This window comes from Arabidopsis thaliana, chromosome 4 (genome assembly GCF_000001735.4).
Source record: "Arabidopsis thaliana chromosome 4, partial sequence".
In the NCBI taxonomy this organism is placed as follows: domain Eukaryota; kingdom Viridiplantae; phylum Streptophyta; class Magnoliopsida; order Brassicales; family Brassicaceae; genus Arabidopsis; species Arabidopsis thaliana.
The window spans coordinates 4,560,327-4,584,944 of NC_003075.7; the positions used below are offsets into that span (position 1 = coordinate 4,560,327).

At 36.5% G+C, this 24,618-nt stretch overlaps 2 pseudogenes across 2 annotated transcripts; one reads left to right on the forward strand and one right to left on the reverse strand.

Annotated features, from left to right (window-relative positions):
* Positions 1–224: 224 nt before the first annotated feature.
* AT4G07755 lies at positions 225–5,621 on the reverse strand (annotated as a pseudogene; the record flags this gene model as incomplete). The annotated part of the gene is made up of 1 exon: positions 225–5,621.
* Positions 5,622–6,836: 1,215 nt separating this feature from the next.
* AT4G07760 lies at positions 6,837–11,586 on the forward strand (annotated as a pseudogene; the record flags this gene model as incomplete). The annotated part of the gene is made up of 1 exon: positions 6,837–11,586.
* Between the last annotated feature and the right edge of the window lie 13,032 nt (positions 11,587–24,618).

The window sequence follows — 24,618 nt, forward strand, 5'->3', positions numbered from 1 at the left end:
ACACAGAGCTGTGTTGGTCGAGTGTTTTGCTGTTTCTGTTTGATTTTCTGTTTTCTGCATGTTCACTTAGAACTGCTAGAACACACCAAAACCTGTTATTGCTTGGCTTGACTTAGTGACTTCTGATCACATCTTGATTGTTAGCATCACACCCATTTGGATTGACAACCTAAAATACTACAACGATATGATTGGTGTTTTAGGATAATTGACTAAAAACCTATTATCAATAAGCGCACGATTGCAACCCTTGGACCTTTAGGTAGCAACCCTCTAAGAGCAATAGGCAGAAGCTGTTGCATTAACACGTGATAATCGTGTGACTTAAGCCCCGTGACCTTACACTCATCTAATGAGACGCCTCTTGATATGTTTGAGCAGTACCCATTTGGACCTTTGAAGTCATACAGCCGCTTACAAAAGATCTACTTCTCTGTCTTCTGTAGAGTAAAAGTTTTGAATTTTTACTCTATCTCCACATTGTTCCTTTGTTCCTGAGAACCACAAACATAACCAAGACAAATCAAAAATAACGAGAAAATAAAAATTTAATTACAGAGATAGTCATGGGACTTCCTCCCAAGTGAGCTTGTTTAAAGTCATTAGCTTGACTCCTTTACTCCTTTAATCGTCAAGAAGTTCCTGGAGATGAACCGATGTCACCTTTGGAAGGATTTGGTCTGCTAAGTATTTCTTGAGCCTTTGACCATTTACTGTGAAGTCTCCACTCTTACCAGCTAGAGTGAGTGCTCCATAATGACGGACCTCAGTGATGCAGAAGGGGCCATACCATCTGGATTTAAGTTTTCTTGGAAAGAGTTTCAAGCGAGAGTTGAATAGTAGCACCTGATCACCAACCTGGAAATCCTTAGTGATGATCTTCTTGTCATGGAAAAGCTTGGTTCTCTCCTTGTAGATTTTAGAACTCTCATAAGCTTCTAGACGGATCTCATCGAGGTCACTGAGTTGGATCAATCGCTTCTCCTCAGCAGTTTTTATGTCAAAGTTCAGAAGTTTTACCGCCCACATTGCTTTGTACTCGAGCTCAACGGGTAGATGACATGATTTTCCATAGAAAAGATTGAAAGGAGTTGTACCAATGGGGGTCTTGAAGGCTGTCCTGTAAGCCCATAATGCATCATCTAGCTTTGCAGACCAGTCTTTCCTTGTAATCCCAACAGTCTTTTCCAGAACTGTTTTTATCTCCCTATTGCAGATCTCAACCTGCCCGCTTGTCTGTGGATGATAAGGAGTGGCGACCTTGTGCTTTACTCCATGCTTCTTCAAGAGGTTCTCAAAAACCTTGTTGATGAAATGCTTTCCGCCATCACTGATTACTACCCTGGGAACTCCAAATCTTGGGAAGATTATGGTCTTAAATAGCTTCAGCACAACTTTTGCATCGTTGGTAGGACTAGCAATAGCTTCGACCCACTTTGATAGGTAGTCTACGACGACCAGTATATATTTATTACCGTAAGAAGATGGGAATGGACCCATAAAATCAATCCTCCATACATCAAAGATCTCAACTTCCAAGATTGGATTCTGAGGCATCTCATTTCTTCTACTGATGTTGCCTTTTCTCTGGCAAGAATCACACTTTGAAACAAACTCCTGAGCGTCCTTAAACATTGTTGGCCACCAAAAGCCTGCTTGAAGAATCTTGGACACTGTCTTGAACGTCGCGAAGTGACCACCATATGCCGAGCCATGGCAATGCAGCAGGATACCTTCCACTTCATCTTCTGAGACACATCTCCTGTAGATCTTATCTTTATAGAGAGTGTAAAGATAAGGCTCATCCCAGTAGTAATGGTGTATGTCTCTGAAAAACTTCTTCCTTTCATAACTTGTCAGGTTGGGAGGCTCTACTCCGCATGCCAAGTAATTGACGTGATCAGCATACCATGGAGATTCTCCTTCAACAGCATTCAGTTGGTGGAACTCTTTCCCACTGTAACTCTTTCCGAAGAACTCTACAACCATGAGCTGCTCTTCTGGCATTGAATCGTCTATCGAAAGGGGTTCTTCAATTCTCATCCTTGACAGATGGTCCGCTGCACCATTTTTAATGCCTTTCTTATCTACTATCTCCATGTCAAACTCTTGCAATAAGAGTATCCATCTTAACAGTCTTGGTTTAGTATCCTTCTTGGCATACATATGCCTCAAAGCTACATGGTCTGTATAGACCTTTGATCCAACCAAATAGCTTTTGAACTTCTCAAATGCGAATGCAACAGCTAGAAGCTCCTTCTCAGTTGTTGCATATCTTCCCTGAGCGTCATCCAACGTTCGGCTAGCGTAATATATGACATGAAGCTTCTTGTCTATTTTCTGGCCTAAAACAGCTCCTACTGCGTAATCTGATGCATCACACATGATCTCAAATGGATAGTCCCAATTAGGCGCTCGAACAACCGGAGCAGATACCAAAGCATCCTTGATGGTTTGAAAGGATTTGAGGCAGTCCTCATCGAATTTAAATTCGGTTTCCTTGCACAATAGTCTGGTTAACTGTCTGGCTATCTTAGAGAAGTCTTTAATAAATCTTCTATAGAACCCAGCATGACCAAGGAAACTTCTGATTTCCTTCACCGTTTTTGGTGGCTGCAACTGCATCATCACTTCAACTTTTCCTTTGTCAACCTCTATACCCTTCTCTTATATCTTGTGACCCAACACTATGCCTTCCTTCACCATGAAATGACACTTTTCCCAATTGAGAACAAGATTCGTCTCTTCGCACCTGGTCAATACCCTGCCAACATTCAACAAACATGAGGAGAAAGAGGGGCCATAGACCGACAAATCGTCCATGAAAACCTTCACCATCTCCTCGATTAAGTCTAAAAATATAGAGGTCATACACCTCTGAAATGTTGCAGGAGCATTGCATAAACCAAATGGCATTCTCTTATAAGCAAAAGTTCCATAAGGACACGTGAAAGTGGTTTTTTCTTGATCATTAGGGTGAATTGGTATTTGAAAGAAACCACTGTATCCATCAAGAAAGCAATAATATGGATGATTAGCCAAACGTTCAAGCATTTGGTCAATGAATGGTAAAGGAAAATGATCTTTCCTAGATGCAACATTCAACTTCCTATAATCAATGCACATTCTATGACCAGTTCTAGTTCTAGTAGGGATCAGTTCATCTTTTTCATTTTTGACAACAGTCATTCCACCCTTTTTAGGGACGCAATGCACTGGAGAAACCCAAGTACTATCAGAGATAGGGTAGATGACACCAGCATCAAGCAGTTTCAAAATTTCTTTTTTCACTACTTCTTTCAAATTGGGATTTAACCTCCTCTGTGGTTCAATGCTAGAATATGATTCGTTTTCAAGATGGATCCTATGGTTGCATAAACTAGGTGAAATTCCCTTAATGTCGGATAATGAATAACCAATCGCTCTCCTATACTTTCTAAGCTCAGATAATAGCAGGTTCACTTCATCACTATTTAACTCAGCATTAATGATCATAGGGTAAGTAGAGTTTAGACCAAGCAATGCGTACCTTAGACCTTTTGGAAGTGGTTTGAGATCAACCTTCGGTGCCTTAAGTTCAGAACAGTCATCTGAAGTTGGAATGATCGGCTCCCCAGATTCGTTGGTAGACAAGGTCGAGTGGCTGGTCGAGTACGTCCTCGAGAGTGCAGGTTGAACTCGAGTTGACCCTTCTTCGCTCATTACCATTACCTCCGTTGCTGGTCCATTCAATTCCTCAAAGGGTTCTGATTCTTCCATCACTTTATGGGAGTCTAACAGCTTCTGGTTTCCCAATGTTTTCAAATGCAGAAACCCATCTTCACCACTTTTGGTTAAAGCACTGTTAAGATGATCTTCTTCTGCCAGCTCTTCCAGTAACTCATCAGCTAACTGATCCATTTCTTCGATCCAAAAGAGTTGCCCTTCTATGGTAGGCTTCTTCATCGCGTCTTTGACATCAAAGGTCATCCTAAAGTCTTTGCCAAGGTCTAGATCAATCTTCCCTTTCTTGACATCAATCATAGCTCCTACAGTGGCTAAGAAAGGTCTCCCTAGAATCAAAGGGTCCTTGGGCTCTTCATCCATCTCCAGGACTACAAAGTCAGTTGGTATCTCCACAGCACCGATCCTGATTGGGAGGTTTTCGAGCAAACCATGAGGGATCCTTACTGATCTGTCAGCTAGGATGAGGGATATATTGCAGGACTTGTATTGAGTGAACCCCAATCTTTTGGCGACAGAGAGTGGCATGAGACTGACTGATGCTCCTAAATCGCATAGGCATCTATTGAAAGCCAATGGACCTAAAGAGCATGGTAGAGTGAATGAACCAGGATCACTAAGCTTCTTAGCAATGATCTTCTTCTGTATGATAGCGCTGCATTCATGACTCAATACCACCATCCCTTGCACTTCTTGAATTCTTTCCACGATCAAGTCTTTCAGAAACTTGTGAGAGTCTGGGATTAGCGCTAGAGCGTCAACAAGAGGTATCCGTAACTCAACCTCCTTAATATTCTTGGCGAACATAGCTCTATATTTATCTGCCAACGCTTTCTTGTGACGGCCAGGAAATGGAAGTTGTGGTTTGTAGGGAGGAGGGACAAAGACCTTTTCTTTGTTTTTGACAGCAACTGGTTTTGGAGCAATTGGTGATGTTGTTGGGATGACAGGTCGAGTGGTTGGTCGAGTAACGCTGTCGAGTGGCAGATCGAGTGGTTGCTCGAGTGACAGGTCGAGTGGTTGCTCGAGTGACAGGTCGAGTGGTTGCTCGAATGACAGGTTGAGTGGTTGCTTGAAACTTAAATCCTCCCCATCTTGATCTTCACTGTCCTCAATGACCGTCTTTGGTTCCTCCCTAGTTGGAAGTGCTTTACCACTACGCAGTGTGATAGCATGAGCATATTCTTTTGGATTCTGAATTGCTTTGCCTGGTAGTTGGGTTGTCTGTTTTGGAGGTGAAGAAGATGCAGAATGTCCCTCTAAGTAACGGACTTTGGTATTCAGTGTTTCCATCTTGACATTGAGATCATTGTAGCTACAGTCCAGCTTTTTATGTAACTCAGATATCTTCTTTGCTATCTCCATGGAGCCAGAGGCTTGCCCGTGAAGCAGCTGTCGTAGCATTTGTTTCATATCAGCCTCAGGAGCAGCAGGACCTTGGTGGTGATTGAGTCATGGGGCATATTCTTCTCCCAGATGTGTGCTTTGTCGCCCAAGGAGAATGGGAACAAACGGAGCTTGAATCCGTCTTCACTGACACCATTGATCTTCGTTAGGTTGTAGAGCCTGTCGAATTCATCAAGGTGGTCGAGTGGATCCTCCATTGGCAGACCATGAAATTTGTTCCCCTGAATCATCGAGATGAGACCACTCTTAATCTCGAAGTTGTTGTTCTGGATAGCAGGAGGTGCAATTCCCTTCCTCTGACGGTGATCACATGGTGCATCTCCAGCACCAATGTTGGCAGGGCCATTTTGTTGATTCTGTTCTTCAGCCATTTCGAGTGGTTGCTGAGGTACAGGGTTGACTGTGGTTCTCCTTTTTCTGAGTTCGCGAGCTGTGCGGTTGATGTTGTCGTTGAAAAGGAGGTTCTGATTGCCTGTTGATCGAGTTCGCATACAGCAGAGGTGTACCTGGATCAAGAAGACAACAAGAAAAACACACAGTTAGTAACTGAAAAGAAAATTAACAAAGAACTTGATCTAAGCAAGTCTGAAATCTCAAATGTAACAAACAAACACCCAATTGGCAACGGCGCCAAATTGATAATAGGTTTTTAGTCAATTATCCTAAAACACCAATCATATCGTTGTAGTATTTTAGGTTGTCAATCCAAATGGGTGTGATGCTAACAATCAAGATGTGATCAGAAGTCACTAAGTTAAGCCAAGCAATAACAGGTTTTGGTGTGTTCTAGCAGTTCTAAGTGAACATGCAGAAAACAGAAAATCAAACAAAAACAGCAAAACACTCGACCAACACAGCTCTGTGTAGAGCACTGGATGAGGTCGAGTGACAGGTCGAGTAACAGGCAGAAAGTAAAACAGGGATACTCGACTGCACAGTCTGTTTCCAGACAACTGGGTGGTCGAGTATCAGGTCGAGTAACAGGACAAAAATGCAGAAACTAAGGAACAGATGACCAGATGCAGTAATCAACAGTAGAATAAACAATAAAATCAATCAGATAAAGAATTCCTAAGGATGGGGTAATTGAGTAGTTTCGTTTCCTCAGTTTACAGGTGATTGACATGCTCAATAAATTAACCCTACACAACAAGTTCATTAACCAAATCTAAGTGCCACCGCAACAAAGACTCTCAAATTAACCTAGTCCCAGACTCAATCACCATTGACGAGAGCTAACCTAACAGGCATTACGAATCAACAAGTTAAAGCCAAAACGCTCCCTGCAACCAATACCTTGGTACAGGGTCACGAATCTCTAGAATTAGTGGTTCAGACATTTCATCGAACACCTTTTGGGCGCGGAAATGTCTGGGCTCAAATTCCAGTTGATCAAAAAGCAATAGGCATTAAGAACAACTAATCCAGAAGGGATCTATCAACCAATACTCAGTCACCTAGCATACTGAGAATTCTACACTACTCTAACCCATCCTCAGAAACCTATTCACTACTCAGACATCTTCCAGATAGCTCGTCAACAGCTCCAAATCACCTGAAATCAACGCAAATATGCAACATGCATGCAAAACTATCCTAAACATGCAAAGTGATGACAAATGATGTGAAATGGTATAAAACAGTGATGATATAATGCTAAAATTACGACAAATGGATGCTCAAAACATGCAAAATACACTTATCACTTATGTACTTTCTTTAACCACTTGTGTCAGCGAGTAATTGATATGGAGCAGCTTTTGGAACTAGAAACTGAGATCGTTGAAACCCTTTGCCTGTTTGAAAGGTTTTTCCCACCAAGCTTCTTTGATATAATGGTGCATTTGACAGTACATTTAGGCAGAGAAGCTCGGTTAGGTGGACCAGTTCATTTCAAATGGATGTATCCGTTTGAAAGATATATGAAAGTTCTGAAGGATTTTGTGAGAAACATTGCAAGACCGGAAGGGTGTATAGCTGAGTGTTATCTAGCTGAAGAATGCCTACAGTTTTGTAGTGAATTTTTGAAGAAGACAACAAATGTTCAGGAAAGTGTTGATAGAAACACTGAGTATGAGAGCAACTCTATACTTGAAGGGTGTCCAATCTCAGCAGGCTCTTATATTAATCTTACTGAAATGGAGACAAAAATAGCCCATATGACTGTCATCCAGAATATGGCAGTCTCTGAATCTTATGTTGAGTAAGTTCCAATCTCAATAGGGTCTTATATTACTTAGCTATATATATTTTACTTATCCATATGGCTGTCTCTAACTAATTCTAATTTGTCCTTGTATTAGTGAGCACCTGCAACATCTACAAGACTCAAATGTAAGATGCAGATGTGATGCATCACACTTATGGAACTTGCACACTTAGAATTTTGCTTCATGGCTTAAAAAACACGCATGTTTATCTCTCACACTTGACACTTAAACACTATACTTTATCAGTAAGCATATAGGTGTCTGACATTTTCTTTTTAAATTTGTTAGATACCTCTTGATTCAAACAAACATGAAGAACCACTTAAATGGTTAGCTTATGGTCCACGTAGTTGTGCAAGGACATATTCTGGTTATATAGTGAATGGGAAGCAATTTCATACAAGAACAGTGGATAAGAAAACTCAGAACAGTGGTGTGTACTATGAGGCAAAAGACACTTCTCAAGTGGTCGATTTGGTTTCATACTATGGTTGCATTACTGATATTATATTGTCGGATTATAATGTCTTTTACGTTCCATTGTTCCACTGCAACTGAGCAGTAAAAGGCAATGGAGTGAAGCAAGAGGATGGTTTTACACTTGTAAACCTGAATCATAGTCAAGTCTCATTTATAAGGGAACCGTACATACTAGTCTCTCAAGCAAAACAAGTTTTTTACCTAAGAGAAGATGACTCATCACCTTGGTATGTTGCATTGAGAGGTTCTTCAAGAAGATTCAGTAAGAAAGAGTTTTTAGATTCAGTTGCAGCCATTGGCACATTGCCACCAAATGTTGACATAGACGCTGACTTGGATGAAGCTGAGAATGAGAGGACTGATTGTGAAGGAATATATGTTTGTGAAATGTAGTTTTTTTTTTGCTTCATTTTCATTCCTTGTTGCATTCTCTATGTTTGATGTCTGTTTCCCATAGTGTGTTCAATGTCTTATTTGCATCCAGTGTACTTAACCCTTTACTCTTTCATTTTTCTCAGGTGATTTAAGATGGGACAACAGAAGAAAAAGCGAGGTAAAAGTAACAAAAAAAGGTCAATGCAAAGAATGCCAATGATGAGGTCGAGTATATTGGAACAATTGAACCACAAGTCAATGATGAGGAACATGCAAAACCAGCTGAAGATCAAGTATCAGATGCAGAACAAGTACCAGATCCAGATCAGGTGGTTGATGGAGATTAGGTGAATGATGAAGATCATTTGGAACCAGATCAAGTAGCAAATCCAGATCAGGTGGTTGATGGAGATCTGGATAAGGTCAATGAGGAAGAGCCTCACGGAGAGCTTGTTTTATCTGAGGGTGATGATTGTGTTGAGCCAAAGCGTAAACGACATCGAGGACCAACTAGGCTGAAGGATATTGCCAAGGATGAACAGAAGAAATACAGAGCTCGAGTTATAGAAGCTGACTCTCAGCTTTTATCCGTTCTCATGTGCGACCCCACGTGCTAAGCTTTGACTAACTCAAGACCGAAGAACCTCTTCCTTGACCAGAAGCTTTCCTGTACTTAGGATATATTAGCATTTGGGTCATTAATCCACAAGTAGAGTTCACTAACATGGGAGAGCCTATTGGTAAAGGCTCAGTTAAGCTGACATCATATGTAGGGGCATTGGTAAGAGAACACGTTCCAGTCACAATTGAACGTTGGACTAAAATTGGTGAAGAACTTAGGACAGTTCTCTGGAAATCTGTTCAGGTAAGCTTTGTGTAAAATTTACAAGTTTATTTGATATTGGTGAGTACTTGACTGTTTTGTTTTTGATTGCAGGCAAGGTTTGAACTAGATGAAGAGTATCAAAAGGTTACAGTGCTTAGGCAGATGGGACGTTTGTGAAGGTCCTGGAAATCAAGGCAAGTTACAAATATTAGAGAAGCTAAGACTAACCAAGAGAGGATGAACATGCGACCTAAAAACATTTCTCCTTTTGATTGGCGTAAATTTGTGAAGCTCAAAACAAGCCAAGAATTTAAGGTATGCATTTGGAATTTGTAAATTTATCTATATACTATAGAAATTAGCATTCATCTGTTAGGTTGTAAGCAATAGCTACAAGGAAAGAAAGCGCAATCAGATTCCACATACTTGTAGTCGCAGGGGAATGGTTAGACTTGCCGAAGACATGGTAACAGTTGTACACACTTATATTGTTCATATTGCTCAGCCTTTTTACAAAGTCCAAACACTTATGTATTAATTGAGATCATTTTTTTGGTTTAGAAAACTGCTAGTGCAGACCCATCTGAAGTGAAAAGGCTAAAGGTTTGGGTTAAGTCACGTACTAAGAAAGATGCTACACCAGTGAATACGAATGCTACTGAAAAGATTGTGAGTTATTTTGTTTCGTTTGATTTGCACTTTGGCATTTTGAATCACACTTGATATTTTAAAATGTATTTTATGAGTTTCAGAAAAAGGCAGAAGAGATTGTTAAGAGTGATAATCCATCATCAAATGAAGCACAAGATTCACTAAGCCAACTGTTAGGGCCTGATAATCCTGGTAGACTGAGAGCAATGGGTCGCAATATGAATAAGACAAAGTTAGCTTGTTTCCAAGTGCAGCACAAGTGTATGGCTGAAATGCAAGAGAATCAGCTTCATCTACAAAAGAAGGTCAATGAGATACAAGAAGTAATTGAGAAAATGAAGAACCAGGTTAGTGCACTTATCTATTTATATATAAAGACTTATGGCTCAATTAGTACATAAGATTTGACTTTGTTTTTCTTTTGTTGTAACAGAGACAATCAGCTGAAGTAGGTGAAAACTCAGCTGCAAGAGTAAGTCACTCATATCATATGCTTTGATTTGTTCTAAACGATACTAACTTAATATTATGTTTATCTTTTACTTTTACAGAGTGTGAACAAAAGAACACAACCAAAATGTTTCTTACTTGATTGGGCTGGTTCTGATGCAAAAGTTGCTAAGGGATGTATTATTTCTTCTGATCCGGATGAATTAGTGAATGACTGTCGCTTAGGCCCTACCGATGTTAAATTCTTGATTGACACTGCTATTGAACCAGAAGCATTCCTTTGGAGACTTGCGGCTAATATGTTCATCATTGAAAAAGCTGTTGGACATATGATTGCATGGCCTGCTGCTATGTGTTTTAGCCTAGAAGAGGATCTCCAACAAGAAGACATTGCATGTCAGGTAAAGTTTATTATTCAGTCTCATTCTCATATATAGAGTAATGATCTTCTATTAACATAATGTATTTCTGGGTTTCAATGTTTTTGACAGGGACCAAATAACAAATGCCAGCTTTTGGATTTGTCTTCAAATGATGTTGTTGTTGCAGAAGGACGTTGGTAGACACAAGAACCAAATGCATTAGTCAATGGGCTTCCTCTCGGACATGTAGCAGTGAAGATATTTGTCGATGCAGTTCTTCAACCAGAGACGTTTATATGGAGGCCAACGATGAATGTAACTTATCTTGAGGACTGTTTAATGTCTTTTGTTGCATGGCCTGTCAACAAAGTTATCTTTGAAAACCCTGCAGATGCAACATACCAGAAATCTCCACTTCAGACTTCTGCTGCAAGAGGAAAATCACCATTGGAAGCAACAACATCAGTAGGCAAGTCAGCAGCATCAGTAGGCAAGTCACCAGGATCACTAGGCAAGTCAGCAAGATCCAAGAAAGCAGTAGCGTCCGGGAAAGCAGCAGCATCAGGTTCACAAACTGCAGCAGGTTATAAGCCATCCTCTGAGATATTTACAGCAAAAGGTACAAAATCCGTTGCAACAGTTTCAAAGGCCATAGCTGAGAAGTCCATAGCTAAAGGTTCAAAGTCTCCTGTCAAGAAAAGTCAGCTGCTGGATTCACAACTCCATCTGAGAAGATCTCCGGTATTTTGTTTGTTGTTATTACCTAGCTCTTGAATCTGGTTATTTTTCTACATATATTAAAATTGGTTATATTGTGACATGGCAGCGTAAAGGTGTAGCTGAAGTTATCAAGACTAATCATAAGTGTAAGTTAATGGATATCAGTGGAAGGAAGCAGGTGGTTGCTGAAGGACGTGTGCATTCAGTCGACCCAGACCAAAAGAAACAACATGTTCGCTTGGGAGATAATGCAGCTAGAGTTTGGGTGGATATAGTGAAAATAGATGATGCAACAGTTTGGAGGGCATCAGATGAAATCGAGTATATGAGAGATTCACTTGGTTCATCTATTGCATGACCAATGGATAAGTTGGTCATCTATTGTGTTTAAGAATAAACTGGGGTAAGTTTCTAGATTACAGTGATCCTTGTACTTTGGTTTTATATATGAAACTGAAATGAGACATTGTTGATTATTGCAGGGAATGAAGAAACTTTGGTCCATGTTAGCTAGTTTAAAATAGTTTAAGACTAGACTAATCAACTTGTGTTATGTAATTCAGAATCAGACTTGTTGTCTACTTGGATTTAGAATTATGATTTAGACTTATGTTATGTTGAATGATTTGTATGGATTTTTCCTCTATGTTGGATTTGATTCAGACTTAAGATTAAATTTTTATTCAGAGTTTTTTCATAGACCAGTCCTATTTTCTCACCAAAGAACATTGATTTTTTTTTCTGCTGTGATACACAAGTGTTTCAATTGTAGGTTTCATTACATGATCAATTCTACCTTCATGTACTTGTTCCACTTCAGTCCATCCCTGACTCCAATCCTTCTTGCTCATTTTATACCCTTTGATCACAAGATCAAAAACATGTAACAGATCCTTGTTCTTTAGGATTCTTTTTTAAAACCAAGTGGTCATATTCATAAGAATTAACACCAACTCTTGGTTTCACTTCAACCTGCAAATATATCTCTCGCAAAATTGTGAGGTACTTGCGAACCGAAAACCCTAGATGTTGGTATAACAGAGAAGAGATTCGATAAAAAAAAAAATCGAACAAACCCAAATATAAAACTTTAGTGTCATAAATTTGTAACCTTCTATTGATTCCTTTGCTGGAGAAACAAAATTTCTTCAAATCTAAGAAAGAAGACATAGTGAGAGAGACGACAGTTTTTATAGACCAGTCCTATTTTCTCAAGAACATTGATTTTTTTTTTCTGCTATGATACACAAGTGTTTCAATTGGAGGTTTCATTACATGATCAATTCTACCTTCATGTACTTGTTCCACTTCAATCCATCCCTGACTCCAATCCTTCTTGCTCATTTTATACCCTTTGATCACAAGATCAAAAACTTGTAACAGATCCTTGTCTTTAGGATTCATTTGTGAAACACAGGGGTCATATTCATGAGAATTAACACCAAATATTGGTTTCACTTCCAATTGCAAATATATTCCTCGTAAAATTTCAAGGTACTTGCGAGGAACTTGTAATGAATTTTCTCACAAATTCGTCGCAGAATTGCTGGGACTTTGCGAGCAGATAGGAGAACGTCGCTAATTTGTTGCAAAATTTGCGAGTAATATATCCCTCGCAAAATTTTCTTCTTCCTCTTGTTTTTCTTCTTCTCTAGTAGAACTGGCAGAAACTCTTTCGATTCCTAAATAGTATTCCATCCTTCTAACTTTGTACCTAAGAACTTCACAATTTTCATAGACAAGTCCTATTTTCTCACCAAAGGACATTAATTTCCTTTTTCTGCAGCAATAGACAAGTGTTTCAATTGTAGGTTTCATTACATGATCAGTTCTACCTTCATGTGCTTGTTTCACTTCAATCCATCCCTGACTCCAATCCTTCTTGCTCATTTTATATCCTTTGTTCATAAGATAAAAAATATGTAACAGATCCTTGTCCTTAGGATTCTTTTTTGAAACCAAGTGGTCATATTCATAAGAATTAACACCAAGTATTGGTTTCACTTCAACCTGCAAATATATCTCTCGCAAAATTGTGAGGTACTTGCGAACCGAAAACCCTAAATATTGTTATAACAGAGAAGAGATTCGATAAAAAAAAATAATCGAACAAACCCAAATATAAAACTTTAGTGTCATAAATTTGTAACCTTCAATTGATTCCTTTGCTGGAGAAACAAAATTTCTTCAAATCTAAGAAAGAAGACACAGTGAGAGAGACGACAATTTTCATAGACCAGTCCTATTTTCTCACCAAAGAACATTGATTTTTTTTTCTGCTATGATACACAAGTGTTTCCATTGCAGGTTTCATTACATGATCAATTCTACCTTCAAGTACTTGTTCCACTTCAATCCATCCCTGACTCTAATCCTTCTTGCTCATTTTATACCCTTTGATAACAAGATCAAAAACATGTAATAGATCCTTGTCTTTAGGATTCATTTGTGGAACACAAGGATCATATTCATGAGAATTCACACCTCGTAAAAGGTCCCTCGGAAATTTGCTACAGAATTGACGGGACTTTGCGAGCAGATAGGAGAACGTCGCTAATTCTTTGCAAATTTTGCGAGGAATATATCCCTCGCAAAATTTTCTTCTTCCTCTTCATTTTCTTCTTCTCTAGTAGAACTGGCAGAAACTCTTTCGATCGCTAAATAGTCCTCCATCTTCTAACTTTGTACCTAAGATCTTTACAATTTTCATAGACAAGTCCTATTTTCGCACCAAAGGACATTGATTTCCTTTTTCTCAGCAATACACAAGTGTTTCAATTGCAGGTTTCATTACATGATCAATTCTACCTTCATGTACTTGTTTCACTTCAATCCATCCCTGACTCCAATCTTTCTTGCTCATTTTATATCCTTTGTTCACAAGATCAAAAATAAGTAACAGATCCTTGTCTTTAGAATTCTTTTTTGAAACCAAGTGGTCATATTCATAAGAATTAATACCAACTATTGGTTTCACTTCAACCTGCAAATATATATCTCGCAAAATAGCGAGGTACTTGCGAAGCGAAAACCATAGATATTGTTATAACAGAGAAGAGATTCGACAAAAATAAATAAAGTCGAACAAACCCAAATATCAAACTTTAGTGTCATAAATTTGTTACCTTCAATTGATTCCTTTGCTGGAGAAACAAAATTTCTTCAAACTGTTCTAAGAAAGAAGACACAGTGAGAGAGACGACAGTTTCTCTAAAATTTTTATTTTACTTTTTGTTACTTTCACAGTTCCTCTTTTTTTTTTTTTTTTTTTGGTTTTCAGTGAACTTTAGGCTTTAGTGAATTTATACTAAAACGGTTTTCTTTCGAAAATAAGAGGTCTAGGCTCAATTACTAGCATTTAAAGTGTTAACATTACAATAACTTTTTCAACGCTTTAAAATTCTTTTAGAAACCTTTGTACTATAAGAAAACAAGCGATTTGCGAGAAAATTTGCGATGGAAAACGTTCCTCTCAAATTTGCTATAGAATTATGTGGACTTTGCGAGCAGATAGGAGAACGTCGCTAATTCGTTGCAAAATTTGCTAGGAATATATCCCTCGCAAAATTTTCTTCTTCCTCTTGTTTTTCTTCTTCTCTAGTAGAACTGGCAGAAACTCTTTCGATCCCTAAATAGTATTCCATCCTTCTAACTTTGTACCTAAGAACTTCTAAATTTTCATAGACCAATCTTATTTTCTCAGCAAAGGACATTAATTTTCTTTTTCTACAGCACTAAACAAGTGTTTCATTTGTAGGTTTCATTACATGATCAATTCTACCTTCAAGTACTTGTTCCACTTCAATCCATCCCTGACTCTAATCCTTCTTGCTCATTTTATATCCTTTGATCACAAGATCAAAAACATGTAACAGATCCTTGTCTTTAGGATTCATTTGTGGAACACAAGGGTCATATTCATGATAATTAACACCAACTATTGATTTCCCTTCAACCTGCTAATATATCCCTCGTAAAATTGTGAGGAACTTGCGATGAATTTTCTCGCACATTCGTCGCAGAATTGCGGGGACTTTGCGAGAAGATAGGAGAACGTCGCTAATTCATTGCAAAATTTGCGAGGAATATATCCCTCGCAAAATTTTCTTCTTCCTCTTCTTTTTCTTCTTCTCTAGTAGAACTGGCAGAAACTCTTTCGATCCCTAAATAGTCCTCCATCCTTCTAACTTTGTACCTAAAAACTTCACAATTTTCATAGACAAGTCCTATTTTCTCAGCAAAGGATATTGATTTCATTTTTCTACTGCAATACACAAGTGTTTCAATTGCAGGTTTCATTTCATGATCAATTCTACCTTCATGTTACTGTTCCACTTTAATCCATCCCTGACTCCAATACTTCTTGCTCATTTTATATCCTTTGTTCACAAGATCAAAAATATGTAACAGATCCTTGTCTTTAGGATTCTTTTTTGAAACCAAGTGGTCATATTCATGAGAATTAATACCAACTATTGGTTTTTACTTCAACCTGCAAATATATATCTCGCCAAATTGCGAGGTACTTCCGAACCGAAAAACCAAGATATTGATTCGACAAAAAGAAATAAAAATCGAACAAACCCAAATATAAAACTTTAGTGCCTTAAATTTGTTATCTTCAATTGATTCCTTTGCTGGAGAAACAAAAAATTTTAAATTGTTCTAAGGAAGAAGACAGTGTAGACGACAGTTTCTCTAAATTTTTTCTTTACTTTTTATTACTTTCTTGGGTTCCTTTTTTTCTTTTTTGATTTGGTTTTCTAGTGAATTTATGCTAAAACGGTTTGCTTTTTCGAAAATAAGAGGTCTAGACCCAATTACTAACAGTTAAAGTGTTAACGTTACAATAACTTCTTCAACACTTTAAAATTCTTTTAGAAACCTTTTTACTACAAGAAAACAAGCGCTTTGCAAGGAACATTTGCGTTGGAAAAGGTCTCTCGCCAATTTGCTACAAAATTGCGAGTACATTGCGACCAGATAGGAGAACATCGCTAATTCGTCGCAAAATTTGCGAGGAATATATCCCTCGCAAAATTTTCTTCTTCCTCTTCTTTTTCTTCTTCTCTAATAGAACTGGCAGAAACTCTTTCGATCCCTAAATAGTCCTCCATCCTTCTAACTTTGTACCTAAGAACTACACAATTTTCATAGAACAGTCCTATTTTCTTATCAAAGGACATTGATTTTCTTTTTCTACTTCAATACACAACTGTTTCAATTGCAGGTTTCATTACATGATCAATTCTACCTTCATGTTACTGTTCCACTTTCATCCATCCCTGACTCCAATCCTTTTTGCTCATTTTATATCCTTTGTTCACAAGATCAAAAAAATATGTAACAGATCCTTGTCTTTAGGATTCTTTTTTGAAACCAAGTGGTCATATTCATGAGAATTAACACCAACTATTGGTTTTTACTTTAACCTGCAAATATATCCCTCGCAAAATTGAGAGGTACTTGCGAACCAAAAACCCTAGATATTGTAATAACAGAGAAGAGATTCGACAAAAAAAAATAAAAATCGAACAAACCCAAATATCAAACTTTAGTGCCTTAAATTTGTTATCTTCAATTGATTCCTTTGCTGGAGAAACAAAAAAATTTCAAATTGTTCTAAGGAAGAAGACACTGTAGACGACAGTTTCTCTAATTTTTTTTTTTACTTTTTATTACTTTCACGGTTTCCCTTTTTTTTTTTTTTTTGGTTTTCTAGTAAATTTATGCTAAAACGGTTTGCTTTTTCGAAAATAAAAGGTCTAGACCCAATTACTAACAGTTAAAGTGTTAACATTATTGTAACTTCTTCAACGCTTTAAAATTCTTTTAAAAACCTTTTTACTAGAAGAAAACAAGCGATTTGCAAGGAAGATTTGGGTTGGAAAAGGTCCCTTGCAAATTTGCTACAGAATTGCGAGTACATTGCGAGCAGAAAGGAGAACGTCGTTAATTCGTCGCAAAATTTTTGAGGAATATATCTCTCGCAAAATTTTCTTCTTCCTCTTGTTTTTTTTCTTCTCTAGTAGAACTGGCAGAAACTATTTCGATCCCTAAATAGTATTCCATCCTTCTAACTTTGTACCTAAGAACTTCACAATTTTCATAGACAAGTCCTATTTTCTCACCAAAGGACATTAATTTTCTTTTTCTACAGCAATACACAAGTGTTTCAATTGTAGGTTTCATTACATGATCAATTCTACCTTCAAATACTTGTTCCACTTCAATCCATCCCTGAATCTAATCCTTTTTGCTTATTTTATACCCTTTGATCACAAGATAAAAAACATGTAACAGATCCTTGTCTTTAGGATTCTTTTTTGAAACCAAGTGGTCATATTCATGAGAATTAACACCAACTATTGGTTTTTACTTCAACCTGCAAATATATCCCTCGCAAAATTGAGAGGTACTTGCGAACCGAAAACCCTAGATATTGTTATAACAGAGAAGAGATTCGACAAAAAGAAATAAAAATCGAACAAACCCAAATATCAAACTTTAGTGCCTTAAATTTGTTATCTTCAATTGATTCCTTTGCTGGAGAAACAAAAAAATTTCAAATTGTTCTAAGGAAGAAGACACTGTAGACGACAGTTTCTCTAAAATTTTTTTTTTACTTTTTATTTTACTTTCACGGTTTCCTTTTTTTTTTTTTTTTTTGGTTTTCTAGTAAATTTATGCTAAAACGGTTTGCTTTTTCGAAAATAAGAGGTCTAGACCCAGTTACTAACAGTTACAGTGTTAACATTATTGTAACTTCTTCAACGCTTTAAAATTCTTTTAAAAACCTTTTTACTAGAAGAAAACAAGCGATTTGCAAGGAAGATTTGCGTTGGAAAAGGTCCCTTGCAAATTTGCTACAGAATTGCGAGTATATTGCGAGCAGATAGGAGAACATCGCTAATTCGTCGCAAAATTTCCGAGGAATATATCCCTCGCAAAATTTTCTTCTTACTCTTGTTTTTATTCTTCTCTAGTAGAACTGGCAAAAACTCTTTCGATCCCTATATAGTATTTCATCCTTCTAACTTTGTACCTATGAACTTCACCATTTTCATAGACAAGTCTTATTTTCTCACCAAAGGACTTAATTTTCTTTTTCTGCACCAATACACAAGTGTTTCAATTGTAGGTTTCATTACATGTCAATTCTTCATCCATGTGCTTGTTTCACTTCAATCCATCTCTGACTCCAATCCTTCTTGCTCAATTTATATCATTTGTTCACAAGATCAAAAATATGTAACAGATCCTTGTCTTTAAGATTCTTTTTTGAAGACCAAGTGGTCATATTCATAAGAATTAACACCAACTATTGGTTTCACTTCAACCTGCAAATATATCTCTTGCAAAATTGCGAGGTACTTTCGAACCGAAAACCCTAGATGTTGTTATAAGAAGAAGAGATTAGATAAAAAAAAAAAAATCGAACAAACCCAAATATCAAACTTTAGTGTCATAAATTTGTTACCTTCAATTGATTCCTTTGCTGGAGAAACAAAATATCTTCAAATTGTTCTAAGAAAGAAGACTCAGTAAGAGAGACGGCAATTTCTCTAAAATTGTTTTTTTACTTTTTGTTACTTTCACGGTTTCCTTTTTTTTTTTTTTTGATTTTCAGTGAATTTTGGGCTTTAGTGAATTTATACTAAAACGGTTTGCTTTTTCGAAAATAAGAGGTCTACGCTCAATTACTAACATTTAAAGTGTTAACATTACAATAACTCTTTTTACGCTTTAAAATTCTTTTAGAAACCTTTGTACTACAAGAAAACAAGCGATTTGCGAGAAACATTTGCGATGGAAAAGGTTCCTAGCAAATTTGCTATAGAATTATGAGGAATTTGCGAGCAGATAGGAGAACGTCGCTAATTTTTTGCAAAATTTGCGAGGAATATATCCCTCGGAAAATTTTCTTCTTCCTCTTCTTTTTCTTTTTCTTTAGTAGAACTAGCAGAAACTCTTTCGATCCCTAGATAATCCTCCATCTTTCCAACTTTGTACCTAAGAACTTCACAGTTTTCATAGACCAGTCCTATTTTCTTACCAAAGGACATTGATTTTCTTTTTCTGGTGTGATACACAAGTGTTTCAATTGCAGGTTTCATTACATGATCAATTCTACCTTCAAGTACTTGTTCCACTTCAATCCCTCCCTGACTCTAATCCTTCTTGCTCATTTTATACACTTTGATCACAAGATCAAAAACATGTAACAGATCCTTGTCTTTAGGATTCATTTGTGGAACACAAGGGTCATATTCATGATAATTAACACCAACTATTGATTTCCCTTCAACCTGCTAATATATCCCTCGTAAAATTGCGAGGAACTTGCGATGAATTTTCTCGCACATTCGTCGCAGAATTGCGGGGACTTTGCGAGAAGATAGGAGAACATCGCTAATTCGTCGCAAAATTTGCGAGGAATATATCCCTCGCAAAATTTTCTTCTTCCTCTTCTTTTTCTTCTTCTCTAATAGAACTGGCAGAAACTCTTTCGATCCCTAAATAGTCCTCCATCCTTCTAACTTTGTACCTAAGAACTACACAATTTTCATAGAACAGTCCTATTTTCTTATCAAAGGACATTGATTTTCTTTTTCTACTTCAATACACAACTGTTTCAATTGCAGGTTTCATTACATGATCAATTCTACCTTCATGTTACTGTTCCACTTTCATCCATCCCTGACTCCAATCCTTTTTGCTCATTTTATATCCTTTGTTCACAAGATCAAAAAAATATGTAACAGATCCTTGTCTTTAGGATTCTTTTTTGAAACCAAGTGGTCATATTCATGAGAATTAACACCAACTATTGGTTTTTACTTCAACCTGCAAATATATCCCTCGCAAAATTGAGAGGTACTTGCGAACCAAAAACCCTAGATATTGTTATAACAGAGAAGAGATTCGACAAAAAAAAATAAAAATCGAACAAACCCAAATATCAAACTTTAGTGCCTTAAATTTGTTATCTTCAATTGATTCCTTTGCTGGAGAAACAAAAAAATTTCAAATTGTTCTAAGGAAGAAGACACTGTAGACGACAGTTTCTCTAATTTTTTTTTTTACTTTTTATTACTTTCACGGTTTCCTTTTTTTTTTTTTTTTTGGTTTTCTAGTAAATTTATGCTAAAACGGTTTGCTTTTTAGAAAATAAAAGGTCTAGACCCAATTACTAACAGTTAAAGTGTTAACATTATTGTAACTTCTTCAACGCTTTAAAATTCTTTTAAAAACCTTTTTACTAGAAGAAAACAAGCGATTTGCAAGGAAGATTTGGGTTGGAAAAGGTCCCTTGCAAATTTGCTACAGAATTGCGAGTACATTGCGAGCAGAAAGGAGAACGTCGTTAATTCGTCGCAAAATTTTTGAGGAATATATCTCTCGCAAAATTTTCTTCTTCCTCTTGTTTTTTTTCTTCTCTAGTAGAACTGGCAGAAACTATTTCGATCCCTAAATAGTATTCCATCCTTCTAACTTTGTACCTAAGAACTTCACAATTTTCATAGACAAGTCCTATTTTCTCACCAAAGGACATTAATTTTCTTTTTCTACAGCAATACACAAGTGTTTCAATTGCAGGTTTCATTACATGATCAATTCTACCTTCAAATACTTGTTCCACTTCAATCCATCCCTGAATCTAATCCTTTTTGCTTATTTTATACCCTTTGATCACAAGATAAAAAACATGTAACAGATCCTTGTCTTTAGGATTCTTTTTTGAAACCAAGTGGTCATATTCATGAGAATTAACACCAACTATTGGTTTTTACTTCAACCTGCAAATATATCCCTCGCAAAATTGAGAGGTACTTGCGAACCGAAAACCCTAGATATTGTTATAACAGAGAAGAGATTCGACAAAAAGAAATAAAAATCGAACAAACCCAAATATCAAACTTTAGTGCCTTAAATTTGTTATCTTCAATTGATTCCTTTGCTGGAGAAACAAAAAAATTTCAAATTGTTCTAAGGAAGAAGACACTGTAGACGACAGTTTCTCTAAAATTTTTTTTTTACTTTTTATTTTACTTTCACGGTTTCCTTTTTTTTTTTTTTTTTGGTTTTCTAGTAAATTTATGCTAAAACGGTTTGCTTTTTCGAAAATAAGAGGTCTAGACCCAGTTACTAACAGTTACAGTGTTAACATTATTGTAACTTCTTCAACGCTTTAAAATTCTTTTAAAAACCTTTTTACTAGAAGAAAACAAGCGATTTGCAAGGAAGATTTGCGTTGGAAAAGGTCCCTTGCAAATTTGCTACAGAATTGCGAGTACATTGCGAGCAGATAGGAGAACATCGCTAATTCGTCGCAAAATTTCCGAGGAATATATCCCTCGCAAAATTTTCTTCTTACTCTTGTTTTTATTCTTCTCTAGTAGAACTGGCAAAAACTCTTTCGATCCCTATATAGTATTTCATCCTTCTAACTTTGTACCTATGAACTTCACCATTTTCATAGACAAGTCTTATTTTCTCACCAAAGGACTTAATTTTCTTTTTCTGCACCAATACACAAGTGTTTCAATTGTAGGTTTCATTACATGTCAATTCTTCATCCATGTGCTTGTTTCACTTCAATCCATCTCTGACTCCAATCCTTCTTGCTCAATTTATATCATTTGTTCACAAGATCAAAAATATGTAACAGATCCTTGTCTTTAGGATTCTTTTTTGAAACCAAGTGGTCGTATTCATAAGAATTAACACCAACTATTGGTTTCACTTCAACCTGCAAATATATCTCTTGCAAAATTGCGAGGTACTTTCGAACCGAAAACCCTAGATGTTGTTATAAGAAGAAGAGATTAGATAAAAAAAAAAAAATCGAACAAACCCAAATATCAAACTTTAGTGTCATAAATTTGTTACCTTCAATTGATTCCTTTGCTGGAGAAACAAAATATCTTCAAATTGTTCTAAGAAAGAAGACTCAGTAAGAGAGACGGCAATTTCTCTAAAATTGTTTTTTTACTTTTTGTTACTTTCACGGTTTCCTTTTTTTTTTTTTTGATTTTCAGTGAATTTTGGGCTTTAGTGAATTTATACTAAAACGGTTTGCTTTTTCGAAAATAAGAGGTCTACGCTCAATTACTAACATTTAAAGTGTTAACATTACAATAACTCTTCTTACGCTTTAAAATTCTTTTAGAAACCTTTGTACTACAAGAAAACAAGCGATTTGCGAGAAACATTTGCGATGGAAAAGGTTCCTAGCAAATTTGCTATAGAATTATGAGGAATTTGCGAGCAGATAGGAGAACGTCGCTAATTTTTTGCAAAATTTGCGAGGAATATATCCCTCGGAAAATTTTCTTCTTCCTCTTCTTTTTCTTTTTCTTTAGTAGAACTAGCAGAAACTCTTTCGATCCCTAGATAATCCTCCATCTTTCCAACTTTGTACCTAAGAACTTCACAGTTTTCATAGACAAGTCCTATTTTCTTACCAAAGGACATTGATTTTCTTTTTCTGGTGTGATACACAAGTGTTTCAATTGCAGGTTTCATTACATGATCAATTCTACCTTCAAGTACTTGTTCCACTTCAATCCCTCCCTGACTCTAATCCTTCTTGCTCATTTTATACACTTTGATCACAAGATCAAAAACATGTAACAGATCCTTGTCTTTAGGATTCATTTGTGGAACACAAGGGTCATATTCATGATAATTAACACCAACTATTGATTTCCCTTCAACCTGCTAATATATCCCTCGTAAAATTGCGAGGAACTTGCGATGAATTTTCTCGCACATTCGTCGCAGAATTGCGGGGACTTTGCGAGAAGATAGGAGAACGTCGCTAATTCATTGCAAAATTTGCGAGGAATATATCCCTCGCAAAATTTTCTTCTTCCTCTTCTTTTTCTTCTTCTCTAGTAGAACTGGCAGAAACTCTTTCGATCCCTAAATAGTCCTCCATCCTTCTAACTTTGTACCTAAAAACTTCACAATTTTCATAGACAAGTCCTATTTTCTCAGCAAAGGATATTGATTTCATTTTTCTACTGCAATACACAAGTGTTTCAATTGCAGGTTTCATTTCATGATCAATTCTACCTTCATGTTACTGTTCCACTTTAATCCATCCCTGACTCCAATACTTCTTGCTCATTTTATATCCTTTGTTCACAAGATCAAAAATATGTAACAGATCCTTGTCTTTAGGATTCTTTTTTGAAACCAAGTGGTCATATTCATGAGAATTAATACCAACTATTGGTTTTTACTTCAACCTGCAAATATATATCTCGCCAAATTGCGAGGTACTTCCGAACCGAAAAACCAAGATATTGATTCGACAAAAAGAAATAAAAATCGAACAAACCCAAATATAAAACTTTAGTGCCTTAAATTTGTTATCTTCAATTGATTCCTTTGCTGGAGAAACAAAAAATTTTAAATTGTTCTAAGGAAGAAGACAGTGTAGACGACAGTTTCTCTAAATTTTTTCTTTACTTTTTATTACTTTCTTGGGTTCCTTTTCTTCTTTTTTGATTTGGTTTTCTAGTGAATTTATGCTAAAACGGTTTGCTTTTTCGAAAATAAGAGGTCTAGACCCAATTACTAACAGTTAAAGTGTTAACGTTACAATAACTTCTTCAACACTTTAAAATTCTTTTAGAAACCTTTTTACTACAAGAAAACAAGCGCTTTGCAAGGAACATTTGCGTTGGAAAAGGTCTCTCGCCAATTTGCTACAAAATTGCGAGTACATTGCGACCAGATAGGAGAACATCGCTAATTCGTCGCAAAATTTGCGAGGAATATATCCCTCGCAAAATTTTCTTCTTCCTCTTCTTTTTCTTCTTCTCTAATAGAACTGGCAGAAACTCTTTCGATCCCTAAATAGTCCTCCATCCTTCTAACTTTGTACCTAAGAACTACACAATTTTCATAGAACAGTCCTATTTTCTTATCAAAGGACATTGATTTTCTTTTTCTACTTCAATACACAACTGTTTCAATTGCAGGTTTCATTACATGATCAATTCTACCTTCATGTTACTGTTCCACTTTCATCCATCCCTGACTCCAATCCTTTTTGCTCATTTTATATCCTTTGTTCACAAGATCAAAAAAATATGTAACAGATCCTTGTCTTTAGGATTCTTTTTTGAAACCAAGTGGTCATATTCATGAGAATTAACACCAACTATTGGTTTTTACTTCAACCTGCAAATATATCCCTCGCAAAATTGAGAGGTACTTGCGAACCAAAAACCCTAGATATTGTAATAACATAGAAGAGATTCGACAAAAAAAAATAAAAATCGAACAAACCCAAATATCAAACTTTAGTGCCTTAAATTTGTTATCTTCAATTGATTCCTTTGCTGGAGAAACAAAAAAATTTCAAATTGTTCTAAGGAAGAAGACACTGTAGACGACA